General features: G+C 41.7%; 1 protein-coding gene across 4 annotated transcripts in view; it reads right to left on the bottom strand.

The window, feature by feature from the left end:
- Window positions 1-22,546, bottom strand: part of LOC100698832 (zinc finger MIZ domain-containing protein 1) — a 110,259-nt gene that overhangs the window by 75,446 nt on the left and 12,267 nt on the right. For 3 of the 4 annotated variants that reach the window (XM_019362532.2, XM_019362531.2, XM_003441810.5), the window contains exon 2: window positions 6,696-6,794. The gene's annotated coding sequence lies outside the window, so the exon portion shown is untranslated. Of the gene's footprint in view, window positions 1-6,695; window positions 6,795-18,364; window positions 18,386-22,546 lie in introns of those variants that run through there. The other variant, XM_025909655.1, reaches the window with a different exon arrangement.

Here is a 22,546-nt window from a genome sequence, read left to right as displayed (position 1 = left end):
GTGTTTGTCGTAAATCTATAAATATTAAGGTATCAGCTCTAGATCATTACTATTTATGGCCCATTCAAAATAGGACTAGTGCCAGCACGGAACCAGTGTTGCTAAGTAGTAAACAAGAAAAGTGTGTCTAACCACACCTCTGAAGCATTTCATTGGATCACATAAATAACAATTAAGTTTTTAGAGGTATTAGTAGGTGTATTTTCAACTTCTAAAGAGGCACGCTAGGCGTTTTGCATTCTTTCCAGTTGTTATGCTAAGCTTAGACAGTCGCCTTCTAGATCTTGTTATAATACATCCATGAGAGTCTCCTGGATTGCGTCTTTCTCCAGATAAGAGCACACTACACCTTTAAATCTGTAGTTCATTTTTCTGGCCACTTTTTGCACTTTTATGGATTATGCTCACGTTTAAAGGTTAAAAACTTTTCGCAGGTGTTAAGGAGCAACATCATTATTCATTCAGAGCTGTTTGTGGCCACCTGATAAGTGCAAGATCAAAATCCATGTTAGCTCTGTTTTTGGTCTTCACCATTTCTGTTGGTTTATTTGACTATCCAGACATTTGAAGACGTTTGAAGACTGTCTGTTTTTAGGTGAACAGCTCCTTGCAACAGCAAAAGGTCAACTGTGAAGATGAGTGAAAATGACAGAGTGAATCAGACAACTAAGGTGTCGGTCACATAGTCACTAGGGACTGGGAAAAATGTGTATTTCCTATCTGGTTGGTGGTTACTGGGGGTAGCTCGCAGTCAACAGGTGAAATTGTTTGACTATGATGCACCCAAAACCTGCTTGTGATTGTGAGTGGTTGCTAGCAGATTGCTGCAGTTGCCCATAGTTTACCTGAAAGACTGACTTGTCTGCAAGCGATCTCCGAGCTATAAAGAAACCACAACTCGAAATGGAGAATTTCGTCTTTAAAGTACAAGATTTTTCTTACCGCTGCAACCCACACATTGCTTAAGGTGCAACTTTAATTCTGAAGTACAATGCTCGCCTTTACCAGTTTACATTGCACTCTTCGCAGATCTACTACAGCTTGGCAAGCAGTTTTCCAGTGTTATGCAAACAGATCGCAATCTTCCAATGCAAACTACTGGTGACCGCGGCAACCAGCTAGCAACAAAAAACAACTGCAAAGTGGTATTTATTGCAGCGTCGTATACCTCTCTGCAACAAATTTTACGCCAGTGACTGCCTGCAACCTCCAGCAATCACTTATCAACTCGTAACAGAATACACACTTTTCCCTAGCTATCAGCGGGGCACTGAGCGATCTCTAGGCAATTGGGGCTTTAGCGGTCGATTTTTCACAGATACCAGTGATTTCCAGATGCACAGACTGGTCTCTAGACCTTGGTGACTGGAGCCTACACAGTGCAATGAAACTGCACTGTAAAATGTAAATGCTCTGTAAAGTCGACAAAAATATCCGTACCTTATTATCAGTTTACTGAGGGGCATCACCACGATCGCACTGCAACCTCTATCATCCTGTTACTTTGTTTACCGATGACCGTTTCAAATATTGCATGAATTACGGCCACTTGATGTAGCTTGATTAATTTTAACTACAGCACAGAGGTTCAGGGCTCATATTTGTCATCCTGCTGTAAATACATCTTTAAAACGGGTAACTTAAATGGCAGTCAGATCAGCTGATGTGCTAATTCAAGGCCCTGCAGTGGTGCCAGTATAATCATTTCATTAGCTTTACACAGACACTTTATAAATGGAACATTTAAGCTGTGTGGAGCTTTAGCTTGTTGGGTCTTGGTCATATTTTACAACAAAAATGTACTAATTTGATGAGGCCCTAGTAAAGCTTTCTAACAAAGAGGAATTCAATAATACAGTAGCGCGAGGCTATAGAAAGGTTAATGTGGTCCTATTTCGAGGTAGACCATTCACAAGCCAGCAACATGTCAATGCCAAGTGTTCTTAAAACATATTACAGCATGTCATTAATTAATTTGTTGGCTCGTGAAGCGTGGCTTATTCACGCTATTCATCATGAGCAGGAAATTGACAAGTTCCCCGTGGATGGCATGTCAAAGGGATATCAGCTTCAATTTTGCATCAGTGGAAGCAAGCACTACTTCATTTGTTTAATATTATCTGCTTTTCTTTGTTTGAGCAGAGTCGGGTTGATAGCTTATACAAAGACAGATGAGATGCAGAGGACGATTCGGCAGGGTCACAGAGCAGCGGGGAGGTGCGTCTCAAAGCCAAGTGTTGGTTAACAGCTTCCTCCTGATGTACGTTGACTCAAGCAAGCTGTGGAGAACATCTGTCCCGAGTACACAGATACTTTGTACCGCCACAGTCGACCTGTCAATCACACACGGTCAGGCAGTCACTGACATACTACCAGTGGTTGTGACCACCTCTGAGGATACATGCACGTATAAGCTGACACATCTACATTTGTATGTGTCTCTGGGAAAGGGGATATGAAGCTACATCTATTTTTAGTACAGTACACTGAGCTCTGCCTCTGTTACGCTGGTCTGTTCCTAGGACAGGCAGCTAGGTCATCGGCAGCAACAGAGAGCGCCGGGATGGAGAGATCTGGCCGTACTATCTGACCCCGGCACTCCAGCTCCTACATCAGTGGGAGACACTTACAAGATTCCTGGGCGGCCGTTGGGGGAGGCTATCTGGAAAGAAGAGATGCTTTCTTGACGGATGCTGTGCTCATCCACCTCTTTTTCTCTCCAATGACTAATGGGCTAATAAGTCAGCTGTCACACTGGCATGCTATCTTACAATTTCTCCTGGGAATACCACCCCACTGCAGTCTCAGCCTGAAAAAGGGATTTGTCCAACATTTCCAACCTTCATTTTAACTAAAAAAGAATACAACAAAAAAATTCAAATGAGCATTCAAATTCAAAGTCCAAAAGATAAGATGATAGAGAGATCTTAAGCACACTGCAAGAATGAAACCTTGCTCGAGTGCTATCTTGTCATGCCAAGTTACTCAGCCGGTACCATACAGGAAAATAATCTATGCACTCATCTGAACAATGCACCTTTGAGTCAACAGTCATCTTGACACAAAGCTTTAAGTGCAAAATCCTTGGATAACTGTTCACCGACAACAAATGTCGTTCAAATAATTCCACAAGGTTTCTCAGCGAGATCAAGTAATGTTTGTTGTAGCCGCTTTCACACAAGTCGTGTCGTTATAAACCAGTCAAATACGATGCAGCATTCCCCCGAATGCTTTTGGACATTCCAATCCCACTGCTGGTAATAAGCAGAGTAAGATTTTTAGAGAACTGGGACCTTATTCAGAGAAGCTTGCGTTGAAACAGAATTTCATTAAGGGGACCTGTCTCTTGAATTCTGCAGAGAGCAAAATAGTTTTGCACTAAACTGTTGGTACTGATGGTTTAGATAAGTACGGCAAATATTCACTCTCCATGGTTGCTGCACTGGAAATATCTTGTCATGTCACATCATGTAAGTTTGCTTCTGTTATCTAGAGGAATAAAATGCACTTACAGACAGCAAAATGGCCCCATAAAGCAAGGTAGTGCACTGTTTACATCGAGCTTAGATTGTTGTAACCAAGCAGACAGTGACGGACAGTTTAAATTGTACTTTAACAAGCGCTTATACACGTTTTCCACTATACTACTATGTTTTCTTTCTAATTAAGCTTGGTGCTTTTCCCTAAAAGATTATCATCAAAAAAAGATTACACATGATCTTCATTTCTGGGCCATTTTAACTCGCGCTGACTTTGGGAAATCTGTTGTGTATAACCCTGCATTTAAAGACAATCTCTGTATTTTTTGTTGTTTTTGTTATAACATAGCAAATACTAGTAGAAATTTAAATTCTACTTTATACTGGCAAGCTTTTAGCATGTAGGGTATATAGACTACAACAGCCTCATCACACTAATCAGTTTAACAGCTACTCATTCAGACCTGTGGGTATTTGGGATGAACAATAAATCCTGACCGCTCTGCCACGTGACTGGTTAATACAGTACTTCCACTTGACTTAACACCAGCCAAGGGAACAAGGGAGTTGTGATTGGGCCTGGATGTGAAATGGTTGCAAAGCATTAATTTGGCCACGGCCTGTTTTATCAAAATGCCTCTCTGTTGTTATAGTCAACAAAAATCTCTTCAGGATAAGAGTTCACTCGAATAAGTGATGATTATCCTTCTAATAGGCTTGAATGTTTTCAAACCTGAAGTTAAGTGGCAGGCTGTGCTCCCTTTGTTTGCCTGAGCAGGGGGAGGTGGACATGTGTGCAGAGGCAGGAGCTCTGAGGCCAGGCCCTCTATCCTTCCTGTTCAGTTACCAGAGGCCTCTCACTTATCAGTTCCAGATCTAACAAGAACAGAGAGAAAGACAGACCACTGACAGGAAGGAGATTTTTTTTTTCCCCTCCCCCTTTTTCCTTTAGCGAAGTTAACAGAACGTCTGCACCTTCGGATTTCGCAGAGGAAAGCAATTACTCATTAGAGCTTACACTGGCAGTACAGAGAAAAAGACCAACCTGGCAACCTTTAGATATCAACCCGGTGAAATGAAAGCGGGTGCCTAGTCTGCTTTGTAGTGAAAGACCTAGTCGATTAATCAATTAGTAAAACAGAACGCACCCGGCCAAGAATTTTTACACTGGTTTATGCAGCAAAAATTGCCAGACAGAAGCACCAGCTCCTCCTCACTGAATAAGGTTTGGTTTGATACTGTTTTCAGACAAGAAATCTGAATATATCCCCTTAAGCTTTTACTTTTTTGTGATGGTCTACAGACTAAAGAAATAGCTGAAAAATAACTTTGATTTAGTAAATAAGGAGTTATGCTGTAAAAACTACTAGCTGCAACCCAACAAGATTTACTCCCAGCTGATTTATGTGGCCACTATTTACACTCCTCTGTTTGAGACTGTTGCTATTTCTCTTGACTGTAGCCATATCATCAGCCCCCCTCCCCCCCATCGCTCCACAAAGGCACTGTGAGAGGGGAAAAGTCTGTCACTGAAAATGAGAGAGAATTGACTTTGAGGCACTCATGTCATGTCCTCGTTCATGTCACATCCCCCTTCGTTTCACTTGCTATCACTGTCTACCTCGTCTGACATTTCCACAATAATCACTTTGGTTTATCCCACTCAGCTGTGTGGCAGGCAGATGCTTGTCACAGCACCGTATTTCTCAGCATTCACACTGCTCTAATCAAGATTAACTACTCTTATCTATTCAGTGTGTGCGTATGTGTCCTGGATGCCCCAATTCCTAATCCATAGCTGCATTGTATAATACAGTGGACAAACCAATTACATTCGCTTTCCACAACATAATTCTCCCCCTTCAGCGGGACGTACACTGAGCTGCATATTGCATAAGGATGAGCTGGTGGCTCGCTGATGAAGAGGATAGTTATGACCTTCTGTGTGTGTGCGCGAGTGCCTGAGCTCGGACTGCATATGGAACATAAGCACTTTGTTACACAGAGCCTCCCAGGAGCTCCTGATGAAATCAACATGTTCTGTGAGAGGAGAGCTGATGTTGGCCACACACAAACTGCTGCCATCACATGTTTACTAAAGACCCTCGAGTACAGCGGAGGACAGCGCATGCCAGTGCAAACAAAGCCGTGGTCTTTATATCACTGTAGTGACAAGGGAGGCAGATATCGGTTTCCAGTAACGAGATTTGTTTGATTCCAGCTTTGATACATTTTTTTTTTTTAAAGTTTCACACAAAGCAGCATCTGAGCTAAACAGGGAGTTCCCAACAAAGACCGCTGAATTTTAGGATTTTAAAAATAATGTGGACACATATAGTTGTGCACTCGGCTTTCAAACTTCACGAGGTGTACATTTTTATCACCTATGTTTATAGGAAACAAAGTAAATGAAATCATACAACAGCAATGCAAGTCAGTCAGAACACCTCTCCCAGATGTTCTATTTTATGTTATATCTGTTGCAGTGTTGACTCCTGTTTCCTGAAAACCACATCAAAAAAGAGCTATTGACAGTCTCTGACCTTGCTAGCCTGTTAACTCCGTGTAAGCAAGCTTAATTTTTGCAACACATTTTTCCAAAATGGGAGCTTTCACCTGCTCCCTTAAAACCCAGGATGTGAAGTGGATTTTCCACCAGATGCCCTCCCTGACGTAACCCTCCCTGTTTAGGACCAGCACTAGGAGTACACTCGTGAGCCCCTGAGGCTTGATTTGTGCCTCCTCCGGGGATATTTTACATAACCATAGAGCTCCCAACAAAGTTTAAAAGTCAATCTTTTCCAAAATATTTGACTAAAAACTATTTGCTTACAAATCAACAGAAATGCATAGATACAAATGTGGACAGTGCAACTGAGCAATTAACCCGTGTTAGCTTCCCCCATTAAGGATTCTCTGATTCGCTCAACACAGGCGATCTCTTTTGACTTTCACACAGTTTAGCCAATTTAAATGGTAACTGTAAGCACACCATCAGGATGTACAAGGTTAATTTAAAACTTCAAGTGGCTGACAAACAAATGCAGCCTGAAAAGAAGGTTGGGAACAAATTTAATGAGTGCATTTGTGTAATGATAACATGCAGCAGCGAGCTCTTTGCAGAGCGCTCACACTTCCTGCTGTGGCGCAGATTTATATCGGAGCTTGGCTATGTAAACCCCCGCCATATATGTTTCAGAAAAATAAATTACTCACCTGTGTTGTTTTCAATCCTTGACTCTTCACCACTAAGGACCCCCCCACCCATTCACACACCAGGAGGAGAAACACTCCAGTGTCTCGATTCTTCTGCCCCTGAGAAAAATCAGAGGAAGAAAAATACATCAGTCGTCGCAGTATTATTTACCAATCTCCAAACACTGAATTATTACATTTGCATTATTCTCCTGAAACTCAATCCCATTCAGTGATTTCACTTCTCACAGATTCCTATGGGCTTTGAGTGGCTTCCATCTGCGCCTCGCTTAACGTGATACACTTCTTCCCAGCACGGATAAGCTCCTTCACGCTCCCGTGCCCACAAAGGACAAATCAAAAGAGCAGCCGACACTTCACACGACCAGCATGGCATCATAAACATCCACCACACGGTAAGTTCACTGCCGTGGCGCATTCACAATTCACTCCCAATTGACAGATAAGCCTATTAGGACGGTCCTTTACTATAGCTTGGCACCCAGTCTGGCAGGCAGAACTCATGCATATACCCAGTGATATGCAGACCCTTAAAAAAATGACCATATTTTCTTTAAGGGTGACTGGTGAAGTACAAAACCTATAAATCAGTTAGGGAAGAAAGTAACCAGTAGCTAATTTTAAACCAAAATATACATAAACATACTGCTTATCATGTAGGACCCACACAGTTCAGAATCAAGCTTTTGTTTGTTCGCACAATTAAGTTTAGAAGCTTTAATTCCCTTTATGAATTCATCATGATAAGGTGTCCGACAAACAGTGCTCAGACAAACGGATGACCTCAGCAGTTTGTTGTCCCACAAACTCTCAAATGCGAAGACAAATTGTAGATGTTTAAGCCTGTCATTCAGATCTTGAGAGAGGGCCATGAGAGGGTGCAGGGTGCAACTTAAGTTCCCTGCTTTAAATGAAGGGCCACATCAAGGTAGTACTTGTAAATAGTCATCTCTTAAGGTAGTAGTTTCTCAGTTTGCTCAGAGAGATGAGGCTCAGTTGGGTCCAAAGAAAAAATAAGTTTTTGTCACTCTTAAAAAGTATAAAATTCCAAGGAGCTGAATGAGTTATAGAAGAAAAGAACAACTTTAATGGCATTTTCATCAGGTGACACGCAGCATACTAGCCATTTCTGTTCCCAGGCAGGTTTTTAGTGAGCTCATGCTTTGGTTGACAGGACAAGGCTAATACCGAAAATCTAAAAACTGTCTAACCACAAAGTGTGTTTTAGCATTCAGCGAGAGAGGGTGGTCCCTTGTGTCTCGCACTTTTTTAATCCTTTTTTTATGATTGGAAGATTTTTCAGGCAGCATTTCTCCCCTGTTGGAAGTGCCGCTCTCTGAAAAGAGAAAGTGGAGGAGCGCTGGGGGCTCAATGGGTCGGGAGAGAGGAGGAGGAGGGTTTGACGCTGGGTGCCTCCTTTTTAAAGCCAGATTCTCCCCAGATACCTCTGTGCTATTCATCAACAGCTTTTCCAGGGCTGTGAAAAATCAATGTGCTCTGCACTGCAAACAGTTCATAATGACAGGGGATGGAGGGAAAAAAAGCTCAACTGCAAGAGAATTGATTTGTTTAAGTACAATAACACGGCTCTGCAGCGTGGTGAGGAGGAGGCTCGAGCACCCAGACAAAGACTGACTGGCAGTATGAAACCACAAGCAGTAATTGATAAACTGCTGGCAAAGTGCAAATCTGAAATACAGAAGCCTGTTATCTAATTAAAGGAGTTTTTCTCAAAATTACCACCTGACAGAGGAAAATACGCGATGACTAAATGTCTTTTCTAAGATGGGTAAACACGAATAAAGAGCATAATAAGATTACTCAAAATGTGAAAAAAAGATATTCTCAAATGAGATGTCGTATCCAGAGGAATTCGGAGATTTTTTCCTGAGAGTTGATAAATATTTTTGAGGTCAAATTAATATCAGTAACTTAAAAATGTTTGCTTTTATTCAGACAAATACCCCCATGTGTGTCCTTGAACCGACTTGCAACTTAAAAACAAATAATTTGTACTTTCAGCATGGAGTAAGTAAAGTCACTTCAAAGGGCATACAGGGATGGTTTGATGGTACACAAAGCCGAGTCATCACAATGTTTTAGGATGACATTAGGCTTCTCCAAGGGAAAGGGGAAAAAATCACAAGGTGAGGTTTTCCTCCTGATGCTGCAAAAGCCAGAAGCCTGGAGTAAATTGTGTCAAGACAGGCCAGCACAATAAAACATTTCTCCCTGCCGCGTTTTAAGCTGGCCACAGAGGTGCATTTATCATTGTTATTATTCCTTCAGAGAGGGCCTCCCAGGTTTAATTGGGTCCTCATGGAGTCAAAATCCCCACTGTTGCTGAAGCCACTGGAGCTGGACAAACTCATTCCTCCCAAGTCAGCAGCGGGTTTTACTGGCTGCGTCAATGAACAGTCATTCAGTGCAAAATGGCCATGAAACCCGGTGGCGAGCCAGAAGGGCGGTGGGCTCTCGGCGCCACCCGCTAAGCCTCAACAATGGCACGAGAGGGACACCTGGAGAGAAGCCCTCACCTGGCTCTGCTCTCAGCGCTGTGGGGAAAGCTCTTGAGAGCCATAGGGTGTCCGTCTATCCAGCCAGCTCTCCAGGGCCATTATTCCCAGTGAGCTGCATTTGCATTTTAACTGGTAAATACAGCCAGATTTAAATGCATATGGATATGAAAGCATGGGAACAAATGGAGGAGGAAAAGGATTAAAGAGATTTTTAGGTCTTAATAAAAACAATTAGTGAAAATGATAAGCAGCTCACAAACATAAACACGCAGAGTTGCTTAGCATTAAAAGTGATGAATATGCTGAGTGTAATTAATTATGCCATGGGTGAGCCTTCTTTAAAATCCACAAAATATTTAGCAACTGTTTTCCTTTTTTTAATCACTTTCCTTCTGACAAATATGTACGGTGACTGGAAACTAAAATACTTAAAATGCTTTAATCAACTATATTCTTAATAAATACCAGCTCTGAAACTTTTGAACTCCCATTCACCTCCCTTACTTCTACTCAGTGTTACCTTGGCACATGAATCACCATTCCTGCTTTAGACCACTTCCTGTTGTTGATATAGTCAAGACATGCAAGATCAATCAAGATATGCATCTCCTCTTTACACAAGCTTTCTAAAAAAGGCACTTCAAGTCAAAGGAGAAACAGACAGTAGCTGACTACTTGTTTGCAATGATTTTTAGAATCGAAGCTAATAAAAACTATAAAAAATGAAGCACGGGAAACACAGAAGGCAATCGCCTCACTTTGCAGCACGGTGAGTTTGTTTACGTATACACTAATATTGTAATTAGAGACAAATTAATTGAGGGTTCTGCCAGCTGTCATGTAATAGCATAATTATGTTATTTTTTGTGGAATTAAGGTTAAAAGTCAATATAATTAATTTGTGAAATTACATTCTTTCATATAAACCACAGTAGGATAACAAATTAAGACTAATTAAATTATAAATTGATGGGTTTACATTACTATTTCTGTAAATAGATCTGATAGCAAATTTCAGTGTAAATACTACAATTCAAGTAATGTTTAAAAGGCAGTTTTATAGATTTTAGACCAAAAAACCAAAACAAACAAAAACACACGGTCACTAATTAATGACATGTAGTTGTAGAGATACTTCAACTGACTGGCCAGAGACCAGAAATGGACAATTTCCAGCTTTATTTGCCTCACATATGTCCAGTTATTCGTGGTCCACTTCATGAATAACAACATGCTCACAGTGTGTTATATGCATACATATGCATACTCACAGCCACACGCTAATATAGCATTACCAAGGAAGCTCTTCAGTGTGCATGAAGACACAAAGTTTACCCAGGTTTGCAGGGGAAGCACCACGAAAACATAACCGCAAAACCTAATCAGGTACTTAAATTGCCATCACCCAGAGGAAAATGCCCATTTTACAGAAGCTAAGTCATTAAAGCTAAAGCTAAAGCTAGCCAGAGCTCAGAGCCAGATACAAGCCAGCAGCCTCGGTATGAGCAAAAGTTCAAAGCAGCTATGAGGGAAATTATGGAGAAAACAGAAACCAAACTCCACGAAAACTGATGCTGCTTCACAAATTCCAACCTTAGCAACAAACCAAGTTGCTTATTAACATCTATGTGTGGTAGCTACCGATTTTTTCACTAGCATTAGCTAACATCTGTGTTACAGTAATCAGAAGATTTAATCAGTTTTATCCAGTTGAGCTGGCCAACCAAACACCAGCAAAAAATGGCCGACACCCTAATGTCATCTCCTGGGTCAGAATTGTTGACACTTTTCCTGATTACAATAAAAGAATTAAATGCATCTGTGATTTTTTTCAATGACAGACACATACACAGACTGTTATTAGCATAGCCTGTTTTGTTTTTGTTATATTAAATTCAGTCCAATTCATTTCATAGTTAACATCAAATTATTGCCCTCAGTGTCAGTGTCAAACCCAAGGATGCAACTTCTTGAGGGTGAACTCAGTTAGCTTTGTAAGAAAAGAAGTGAGCTTAGGATTAAGAGTTTGAATCACCATTAAAAGTTGTTTTTCTTCCCCCCATTGAGATTTTTTTTTGCTTATTTCCTTTTATTCTAGTCCATAAAGTGTTCCTTGATGTCCTTGAACAGGATGTTCAGGCAATCTTCTAGAAGTACCTTAAATGTACGTGGAGGTAAAGCTCATGATGCTGGTTTAGCTTTCATTTTGGAACCCTGACTACACACTGAAGACAAGAGACAGTTATTCAGTGTCAAAATACTTGCAGGGATGGGAATGCGGTTGAAAATATGTTTAGTTTTGGAGAGCAAATCTGACTCGAAGTTGGCTATTATCCATCTATCGTCAACTAACAGCTACCTTCCTAAGCTAGCAAAACAATGAGGCTATTCCAGGTGTTACACAGAGAACGCTGAGTGTAAATTAGTAAATTAATAATTTTTTTCAGTGAATACATTCTGAATCAGTGTACTCAGTGTAAGTTAGAAAATACTGTATAAACAACATAGAGCTCTTCTCAAGAATGAATTTAATCTGTCAATTTATCCTACAGGTTATATTCTAGATACAGTACACATTGTAGCTTAGTGCCTAATGGAGGATTAATTGGACACTTTCCCAGCACACATAATGCTTCCCTCAGAGGACATCCATACGGAGTGAATGCACAAAGAGTCACACCATTTTTAGAGGGGAAAAGCCATCAACATGAAGCACGTTGCTGCACTGAATGAATGCCGTAGAGATGATTACAGGTTTAGAGATAATGGTTTTTACCATGATACATTTACAGGGCATGAGACGCCTGCTCAGTGAGCTCCCCGATCTTCACTCTCTGCTGATTAACACAAATGCCGGTGCCTAGTTAACCACCATTGCTGCAATTACGTGGAACCTCTCTCTCTCTTTCTCTCTCACACACACACACGTATCCACAACACACACCCTTGTGCAAAAAGGTGCAGTTGTATATATACTGTGTGCTACCAGATCAGAATCACAGCAACTACCAATTATGTGTCTTATTTATGCAAATTCAGGTAATTTACTTCCTGCTGTGCATAACTTCCCAATGTGTTTGCCCTCTAGCATCAATTGTCTGTATTGCTAGATCACCTAAACAAGTGAAACAATTGAAGTCACCCCCCCACCTCCAAAAAAAGCTGATCTTCCAAATGAGAATAATTTAAAGGTTAATTTAGAGGTTTATTATAAGGGATTGTAATGTCTTTCGCTTAAGAACCTTGATTCAGTCAATTAAATGTCTGCTGAGATCAGGGAAAGGCAACAGTCTCAATCTCAGTCACTAAAACAAAGCACCTCCAATGTGTTCAGCAATGAGCCCTCGTCTCACAGAGAAGCTATGAACAAGTGGGTCACAGGAAAAAGTTAAACGGTTGCAAAGTAGACAATGGCACGTGTTTGATCAAATGTGGTCTTTACTGTTTGTTTACTGAAGCTGTAAATGGTTATTTCACTCAGTGCATCAGAAGTGGTGCCCGAATCAAGAAAAGACCCGTTTATGAAAGCCGAGTGTCACTTTAACAGACTGTTTTTCTATTTCCAAAGAGTGAGACGATGCTCATGAGTCCTGCATGAATTGATGGCTTCAATACTGTTTTTCCTCCTACTCCTCTCTCTATACTATATCTTGTTTCAAAGGCGAGAGCAGCCCAAGAGGGTGCTTGTGTTTTTCTTCCTTTGTTTCCAGTCTTTCTGTATCAGAGTGAGAAGGTGGTAGCAACTCCCACAAGGGAGATAGAGCTAGAGTTGTAGACTGCTGGCAGAGCGTTAAAGCAAAGAAATGCTGCACCGTCTGACCAGCGACATAAAAACAATGCCCCTCCTGCCTCCTTTACCTTGTCCTGCTTCATCTGCAAAGCAAACCGCGTGCCCTGCAGCCATAGATTCCTCCTTGGTCACCTGGCTGTTCTTACTGTTTCACCAGCCTGTGAAGGGTTTAGCAGAGGTGAAAGACTTCATAATATGATAAAGACAAGCAAGGCAGGGAAAGAGAAGGAGATCCTTTAGCCAGCAGCAAATTAGAGGTGGATGTGATGAGCCCTTATGTGTGACAAGAAAGAACCTGTATTTGCATTTTTAGCCCTCATTCTTCATCTCGTTCCCTCATCTTTGCTTCCTCTGTCTCATAATAAGGAAAAAGCAATGTGTGAGGGGGGGCCGGGGGCATATACACAGAGGAATCCAGGGAGGAAAAAGAGAGCACATTACTATTGGGAGGGAAAAATGATTAAAGGGTAAGATGAACACAATCTGCTGGTTCCAGAGGAAAAGGGAAGGAATTTCCAGAACCAATAAGCAAAGCATCACAAGTAGACCTGCCTTCATGTTATTCAACCATGACCGTGCTGGCCAAAGCACATTTTCAACATCCGACTTTTTGCACTAGCTTATGGCATGTATGTTTCATACACAGCCAACCATTAGAAGTTCTTGAATATTGATTTTTTTAAGGCACTGCTACCTTCCAATTATTGGAAATATTACAGATTTGATACAGAATTGCACATGTGGGCTTGTGATTGTTGCAGTTAACCAGGTCTAACAGTGTTACGATGACTCAGTTGCAAAGGCCTCTCGAGGCGAAACGGGCTAAGAGAAAGAGAAGGAAAAACAGCAACATCAATAATGAAGTGAAGGAGACGGGAGGAAGAAAACAAAGCCGTTCATAACAAATGAGAAAACAGGCAGAGCGTCTCATTGCGAGAACGCTAACGACAATCAATTAGCAATTCCTCATGATCTTGGGTGCGTCGGAGTATAAGGTGTCTTAATGAGTCCCATTTCCATTAGCTGCTCGACTCGAGAGGCATAAGGAGGAGGCTGCTTCCACCAGCTCCTCCATCTCAATGCCTAATGACTGCGAGAGTGGATTACTCCATCAATTCCTTGCTTCTCTTTGTTTATCCCCAGCGTAAATAATGGTCAACCATTACAATGCATTAAGCGGGCCACTCTACACAGAGCGAATGAGAGCGAGAAGGAGGAGCACAAGTGCTCCAGCAGCATCCTTCAGTGATCTCCAGGAAATCGGCTAATACCAGGCATGCCATGTGGCGGCAGGGCGGGGGTCGGGGTTGTGGGGTGCGGCATCTGATGCTTGTTGAATATTTGACTGGTGTTTATTGGGCGCTATGTTTAAAGAAAAGCATCAAAAAGGTAAGAACAGAGCACAGAGTGAGCCATATTACCCTAAAAGATTAGTTCAATAAAACCACAACCCACACAGAAAATAACCTGATAGGCTATCTGTGCAAGCTGCTCATTACAACCTATAGCTACATTTTTAATCCCTGGTCAATCCCCAAAGCTCTTGTGGCTGCAGGTTGTGATGCTATTACAGAGGCAAAAAGTCTGTGTGAGTGGGATACTGGGGTGTGGGACCTGAGATGCTATGTGCAACTATCTGTTTTTTCACTTTCATAAAACAAAAAAGGAAAAAAATCAGTTGAAAAGAGGCCTAATTATCTATTATGATGCTCTGACTATCACAGCCTAAACTAGTTTTGCCTCCATTGTATTTTCTGACAGAATGACCCTTTAAAAAAGTCACCTTTGGATGATTCATAAATATTTTAGATACAATCTGTAGTTTTTATGCCAGTTTGCTCTGATTCGAATCTTACACAACCAACACCACACAGAGTACTGTTCGAGTAATATGACCCAAATAATCTCTCCTCCATGTTGCAACGCCTTCACCCCGGATTGTATCAATCAATATTTCACCCAAGGCCCCATCACTCCATTTCTATTTCGCTCTCTTACCCTCGTTTCCCCTCATGTCATAGCACCGGACAGGATAAAAATTAAACGCATCAGCAGAAAAACACACAAGTGGAAATGATAGCGCTGCTCAGGCCACTCGGGTCATGAATTCAGCTAACTGTGCTTATCACAGGCTCCAGCTATTAGTCTTAATAGCTGCTGTGACAACCCGCCTTGAGAGGAGATGGGTTCTGCTTCTCGGGGCTTACCACAGACAGGTGATTCTCATCTGTGGTCTCTTCATGTCACACAGCAGAGCGAACTGTCTGGCAGATTATTGTAGCAAAACATCAGAACCAGGCGGTCTATTATATACCAGAGCCATATGTTTTTTTCCATACTCAGCATCCATCAAGGACAAATTAAGTATTCAATTAGCTGATGATTTAAAGACCTCAAACAATTATACAAGGAAAGCCAGTGAATGTTCTTTGTATACGCTACATGCTTGTCCAGCAAAAGTCCAGCAGTTTATCTCAGTTCTTTTAACAGTTTTACCATCTTTTAGCTAATTGTTTTGTTTTTTTGTAACATTTTGGTGCGCTCTTCCAGCAATAACACAGATGTTTATTAATGCTCATCACAGACTGCTGTCTGATCATTCAGCTGGAAAAGTTTCATAATATTTCTTTGCAGAAAATTGATAACCAGTCACTTTCACTTCTCAAGCCTGCAGCTTAAATAACTTCTCATTCATCACTACTGAACAAATACAGCTTGTATTACATTGCACTTTTCTTCCGGTGGAGAATCGACTACAGCTCCGCAGTATTTAAGGCAAACACAATCATTTATTTCTCCCTACGCGAGAATGCTCCTAGACTACGGCGTAAAAAGAAAACGTTGCTGGGGCCAAGAAACGTTAGTGGCATAAAGCCGTACAGAGAAAAATGATTTTTTTTCCCCTCTCGAATAAAGGTTACTTTCTGCAGTTCTTCAAGGAGCCGTGCTGTGCTGCCACACAGCCCGGTGGATGGAGCGGCAAAGTAAAAGTGTTAAGCTAGGTGCCTTACAAAGTAAAAACCACATGAAAGCGGCGCATAGAATAACATAAGAAGTTGGCCTGCATCAACACCCCCGCAGAACAGAAAAACCATTGAACACACCAAAGTCCTGGGTGCCCTTTAACGTGAAGCCAGACATTGGCTGTTTCGAAAACAAATGTCAGGGCGTCTTTTCAGGCAGAATCCTTTCCCACGAGCCACGGCTATCCTCCACTTCTTGACAAACGACCAAGCTTGTGACTGGGACCATGTCAACAAGTTGCTCTGTTTAGACGGGAGGGGTGGGGGACTACTTTGATGCACTTTGAGGCATGTCTTCCTTTACTGTCGAGAGCTGGTTTTAGGTTTGGATTGGGAGAAGGGACACACTTGTGCCTCCACTCATGGGCAATACTCAGGCTAATGCTTTTGTCGCTGCGGTGCTTTGAGCCTAAATTAAATAAGAGTCTACAATTTCTCACATTTAAGGATGCTATATAAGCTGCAAACCACAAAGAGAGGTGGCAGAAGCTGTCGAGAACGGTTACCGTCACTAAGACGAGGCAGTATATTTAACAAATATGAGGTTCAGAAATGTGGGGCAGAATAGGGTGTATAGCTCCAGATTTGAGTGTAGAACAATGGAAGTATGTGCTGATTTCTGGCCTGAACAATGGCAGGATGACATGAAGCCTGACAAAGACACACAGAGCAGCAGGATCTACAGTGCAGACAGGAGAAGCAGTTTCACAGAATAAAAACACTGCCAAAAAACATCTCATCTTCCTTTTTCCGCTTCCAACATCTTTTATGTGTTCTGGCACCTCTGGCACTCATAAGTCAAAAGTGAGCAGTCAAACTTTAAGCAGCACTGTGAGCACAGCCTTGTCTATTGAAATGAGCCAGTCACTGCTTAAAAATTGGGCGTGAGCTAAAAAAAACAAAAATCTTCACGGGAAGGTGTCAACAGTTTCTATCCAAACGCAGTGCATATTTTTATCCAACTTAACGGGAAAATTTCACAAGAAAATGTGAAAAAATAGACATTTCCAACCAAGACTTTGATGCAAATATCAGTTTTTTGGTGCTTTAGAATTAAACCACCCAAAGCCTTTCCAATTGGATGCCATGAAATGTCTGCAGAAGAGAAGGGCTCAACTTTATGACAAAGGTATAAGAGCATCTGTCACACCTCGAAACCATGTGGAAACCAGTGGAAATACGTAATTTATTATTTTTTTACTGTATTCATTTCAGGAACAGCACAGACTTTTTGGTGGTCCAATAACATCTGTTGCAATTTTCCATCTGTCCAGTGTGGAGAAACCTCAAGTCAATGATTAAAATGTACACATCTTCCACATTTTTTTAATATTTTATTAATGATCTAAGCCTGTTTCCACTGCAATCTGTTGTTGTTGTTTTCTATATAAATAGAAAAACTTCTCCACCTCAGGGAACTATTTTGACAACTTGAAAAGATATAAAAACAGGGCACATGGAAAGGGACATAAGGTTATAGTAGATTTACATATTAATTTGGAGCCAGCATTTTTATTTAAAAAATATGTTTTAACAGGCAATAAAATGATAAATAAGTTAAATCAAACCATGATTTGTGGGCACCAGTTAAGACCAACATATGCCACATATGATTTTAAGAGGTTGTGTCTAAATTATCAGCATTTCTAAGCATAAAGTTGATAAAATAATAACACAATTATAAAGCAAACAAAAGCTATACAAAAACAGTCGTGCTAAATGTGGAAGGTAATGAAATCTCTTGTCTCCCATATGCCACTGAAGGCACTCAAAGTGCCCTTCATTATTAATGGCCTCAGAGCAGCATTTGAAGCAGCTTTGCTTCTCTTATCAATCATTCATCTGCTTTCCATTGAACACGCTCTGATTCTCTAGTGTCAAATCAGACTTAAAGTGGCTGAAGGACCACCAATCTCAGGTTTTACTTTAATTAAACAAGGCCGTGAACCTCCAACACTTGCTCGCAATGCCACACAAATGGGCCCTGAGTCATTTGTTATATTAAGAGTCTGTCTGCCTATCGGTTTGACTCGTATCTGCACAACCTTCTGGTTTTTGTCAACACTGAAAACTTGAGATTCAATCAAAACAAAATCATGTCGATTCTTTAGGAGATTTTAAAAAAAAATGGGTGGAAAAACAAATATGTGTATTCAGCCAAAGCTGCTTCCTTCTCCCTTTCCTACCTCGCTCTCTGTCTGAACAAGATCCCATTTCTCTGTACTGCAGCAGGCGTTTGGTTAACAGCAAACATAATCAAACTTTGTGGTCTGCCCTTCTGTGAAGTTGAATCGAAAGCATATCGTGCGGAGTTCTTCAGTGGCAATCTCCAATTACCTTCTGCGTATAAGCGTTCACTGCTCTGGAACTTTTCCATTTCATTATTGCACTCAAGCTGCCCCCATCGAAAGCCAACCGGCAGCAGCGGCAGTGGCAGCAACACAGCAGACCGTGTCATCCGTGCACAGCAGGGGGATCCTTCCAAGCTGCAGAGAATTCCTCGTTTTGTCTGGGGGAAAAAGATTCATGTCTATACAAACCACAGGTGCAAGTGATTTAAAAAAAAAAAAAAGCACCACAGCGTAATGGGGCGGGGGTAACGTTCAGGTCCCCCTCGGTTTTGTTTGTCGCAGTTTATTCAGTAGGTCAGCTTTCCCATACTTTCGTTAAGAGGTAAAACAGTGGAGGCTAAAACAACTGCCTTTTTTTGTCGCCCGCAGGAAATGTTTCAGCTCAGTGCCGCACGCTCAGAAAACCTCTGATGAAATCATTCGCCAGCCCTCACAATGGATTTGGGAAAGTCGAATGAGGGATTATTTGATGCAACTTCCACTCAAGAGGCCAATTCAGCCTCACCAATCAATACTAATCAACAGGGAGATGACAGGAGATGAAATTCCCTCTGCTGCAGCCAACGTAAAGCGCACAGGCTCTTCTCTCTCAAATAACTGAGTGTTCCTACTCAGATGTAAGCGTACTTATTCTACGCAGGAATTCCTGCAGGAAATATTCTTTACACTCAAATCATACCCACAAAATTGTTATTTTTCTTATTTTTATATGATCACTAAACAGCTGAACAAGCATGATGCAAACTAAACTTTCCCTGTCAAAATCAGCTGCATCTCAAATGCTGATACTTCAGAATAAGCTCCAAACAAGACTTTTAAGTTATAAACCTCTATAACTTAGTGCAATGTAACCATTTAGCTAACAAACAGACTTAGCTGCAATCCATCACTGATCAAAGCTCACTGCAACACCATGCAAATGACTAATCTACAGCACGGACCGTGTTTACATTATCGAGCTCTGTCTGAGTACAGCCTGTAGAGGGGGCCTTTCATCTTAAGAACCAACAAAGAGCATGAGCTTTTCATGTTACCAGGAAGCATATATTTAATGAGACAACCTCTGCAATCTCTGCTGCCATGCAAAGAGTCTGACCCTGCACCGCAGCTCGGCAGCGCTGCCAAACAACAGTCACGCCAGTCTAGACGAGGCCAAGCGTCAACTGGGGCCTCCCGAAAGCTCTTGTAATGCACAAGGAATTTGGTGCGATTTCCCCAGAGCGGAGGGGAAACGCATGAGTGAGAGTAAAGAGGGGGCGAGATCCCCGCAGAGGTCAGAGCGTGTCCCTGGAGGTGTCAGGGAGAGTAAATGGGCATGACTGCAGTACACAGGGTTATACTCGCTCTCCTCCCTCCCTCCCTCCTTCTCCCTCGTCGTCTTCGTGGGGTGCCCACTCTGACTCGTCCCCAAGCACCTCAAAGCGAAAAGCAGCACAGCTCTGCTCGCATGCCACACAAATTGGAACAGGAAATGGTTGTCAGCTCCGGGTACAATCACCACCTTATTTTCAAACGATAAAAAAACTCCCCAAAAAACAAAAAGATGACATTAAAGAGGATCTCTCGGACGACACGGGGATGGTGCTTCGAAGGATGAAGCTTGTCTGATGACTGTAGAGACGGCTGCTGGTTGTCTGCACGGCTGGCTGAAGGCTGACACCAGTATAAAGGCACATGAATATTCAGTGACCAAGTAAATGAGGCAGATAGCACTTGACATGTTTAACATCCACCTTTGGCACCTTCTCTCTGCAAAGCCAACAAGGTGAAGCAGCAGAACAAATATGTTGGTTGTTGGTAGGCGGCAACAATCCCTGCTGATGAATTGGATGCTTTCGAACAAAGAGAATGAGCTGCAGTGGGCGAGCTACATCAAAATAAGCCGGACTTAGAAAAGCAATCTGGTTTCCTCAGTGGGATTTGAGTTGCTAAATTGCTACTTTTTGGAGACTGGCATTAAAATAAAAATTGTAGCATGATACCTTGCAATATGCTGACATTTCCATTCTTAGAAAAGCATGTTTCCCCTAACTATAATCCCTGCTGGTATCAAAATGTTTGCTCTCTAAATATTTACCAACCCAGAGTCACATCTAAAGCCGAACACAGGCACCTTGAGACTTCCTTTTTTTCCCCCAAGTGTTGTGTCCCAAAGGAAATGCAGTGAAAGCACTACAGACTATCTGGCAAGTGAGTAAACTAAGCACACGATGCATTCCTCCAACAACTCAAACAGCTCTGAGAAAGCAAAAGAAAAAAATCAACCAACAAACTGCACTTCTTGAAATTGTACCTGTGTGAGAGATGAGGCGAATTCATTTGGTTTCACGCATGCAGTTTTGATGCAGAAAAGGGACACAGTGGTGCAAAAATATTACTGCAATTGGTAAAGTAATGTAAATATTGACACGTTGATAGTGCCCACCAGTGCTTATCCGGCTGACCTGACCGATGACAGCCATTTAACATCTGCTCAGTAATATTCCAGGGTTAAATGGGTGGTTGACTAAAATTTTCCGCATCTCTCTCTCCAAGCTCGGGGACTTTAAAGCATGGAAACTGTAACTTCAGACTTTTCAGAGCTACCTTTTAAGCCTGCTATTGGACAGTAAATCAGTGCTGGGATTCACTGATTGGCATCAGACGCTTGATTCGTGCATCGCAATCATTGGTTCATTCACACGTGTGTGACTACCAGCTGGCTAATAAGACCCAATCAATTATGCAACACTTCTCATTACGCCTTAAGTTGAATTTTTTTTAACTATTTGTTAGGACAACACTATTTTAGACTTCAAATATCAATGATCAAAACTGCGTCTGATTAGTAAAGCATTTTGTTTAACCTCAGATTCTTTCCCAATTACTCTGCTGATGCACCAGCCCAGCTTCTTGCTCGTGTGTTAAACTTGTTGATCTAAGATTTAACATCATGTTAACATTTATGCGATTAGTTCTCTGCAGATTTCTTACTTGAATTCTTCGGCTTCCTCAAAGAAGATTTAAGCCTTTCCAGCCAAATCCATTTATACAATAATTTGTAATAAATGGTAAATGGGCTGGTACTTATATACTTTTATGCTCAATTTGAGCACTCAAAGAGCTTACTTACTACAAGTGCCTTTTTTGAAAAATACATAAACACTCCAGTAGATTCATTGGGGGCAACTCGGGGTTCAGTATCTTGCCCGAAAATACTTCAACATGTAGACTGAAGGAGGCAGGGCTCAACAACCTGCTGATCAGTAGATACCCTGCAAATATGACACATTTTCAGTGAAGAAGTGCTACTTGTGCTGTGGACATGGGTTCAAGGAAACAAAATTTTAGCTGAATTCATCACCTTCTGGTCTAGGAGATGCAAATGCCATTTGCCACACTGATGTATGACATCACATGATGGTGGCATGATTGCTAAAACCAGGTAGTTTTTTGCACTCACTGTGTTATTCGGTAAGATTTTTGGTGTAGTATTCCCTTAATGGTACTGGTTAGCCGTTAGCATGCTCCACATCATCGAATACATAAACGTGTGTGCACACAAACACATGCAAGAAAAACAAGAGGAGCCATGAATTAACTAAGAGGTCAGTGCTCCTGGACAAAACAAAGTAACACGCACACACACAAAAACACATACTCTAACCACCCCCCCCTCAGTGCACCCTGCCTCCTGATAAGCTGGTTTGCCAAGCTTGCCAGTGCCACTGATGGCTCCGTTTGCACAAGCGCTCCATTGTTGCTGTGCAGAGTGGACAACTGCACTTTGGACCTTTCAGAGGGGAAAGCCTTTTATTGTGTTTCCCTTAAGGGCATCCACTGTGTTTTATCTGCAACCTGCCAGCCACACACACTTTAAACACCGCATTAAGGATATTCAAGGATAGAAAACATAAACAGGAGCTGCTGCGTATCCTGCGCTCCCGCTGTTAAGTAGTGTACAGTTTTTTTCCTGGGTGCTGATTTTTTTTCCTCTTCCGGAGCTTTAAAAGACTCATAAAAGGCAGCTGAATTATCTGTGTTGGTGGAACCTGATCCACTGCCGGCTGACCTTTTCCCACAAAGCAATATTAAACATAATAGTTGGGCTGAGTTAAGTGATTGCAATTTATGAGTCCATTTAACTTGATTCAATATTGGATGACAAATGATTACCTCTGTGAAGTAA

This window comes from Oreochromis niloticus, linkage group LG8, assembly GCF_001858045.2.
Source record: "Oreochromis niloticus isolate F11D_XX linkage group LG8, O_niloticus_UMD_NMBU, whole genome shotgun sequence".
Lineage (NCBI taxonomy): Eukaryota > Metazoa > Chordata > Actinopteri > Cichliformes > Cichlidae > Oreochromis > Oreochromis niloticus.
Note: the sequence above shows the minus strand (reverse complement) of the source record. Positions and strands in the feature narration are given on the sequence as shown.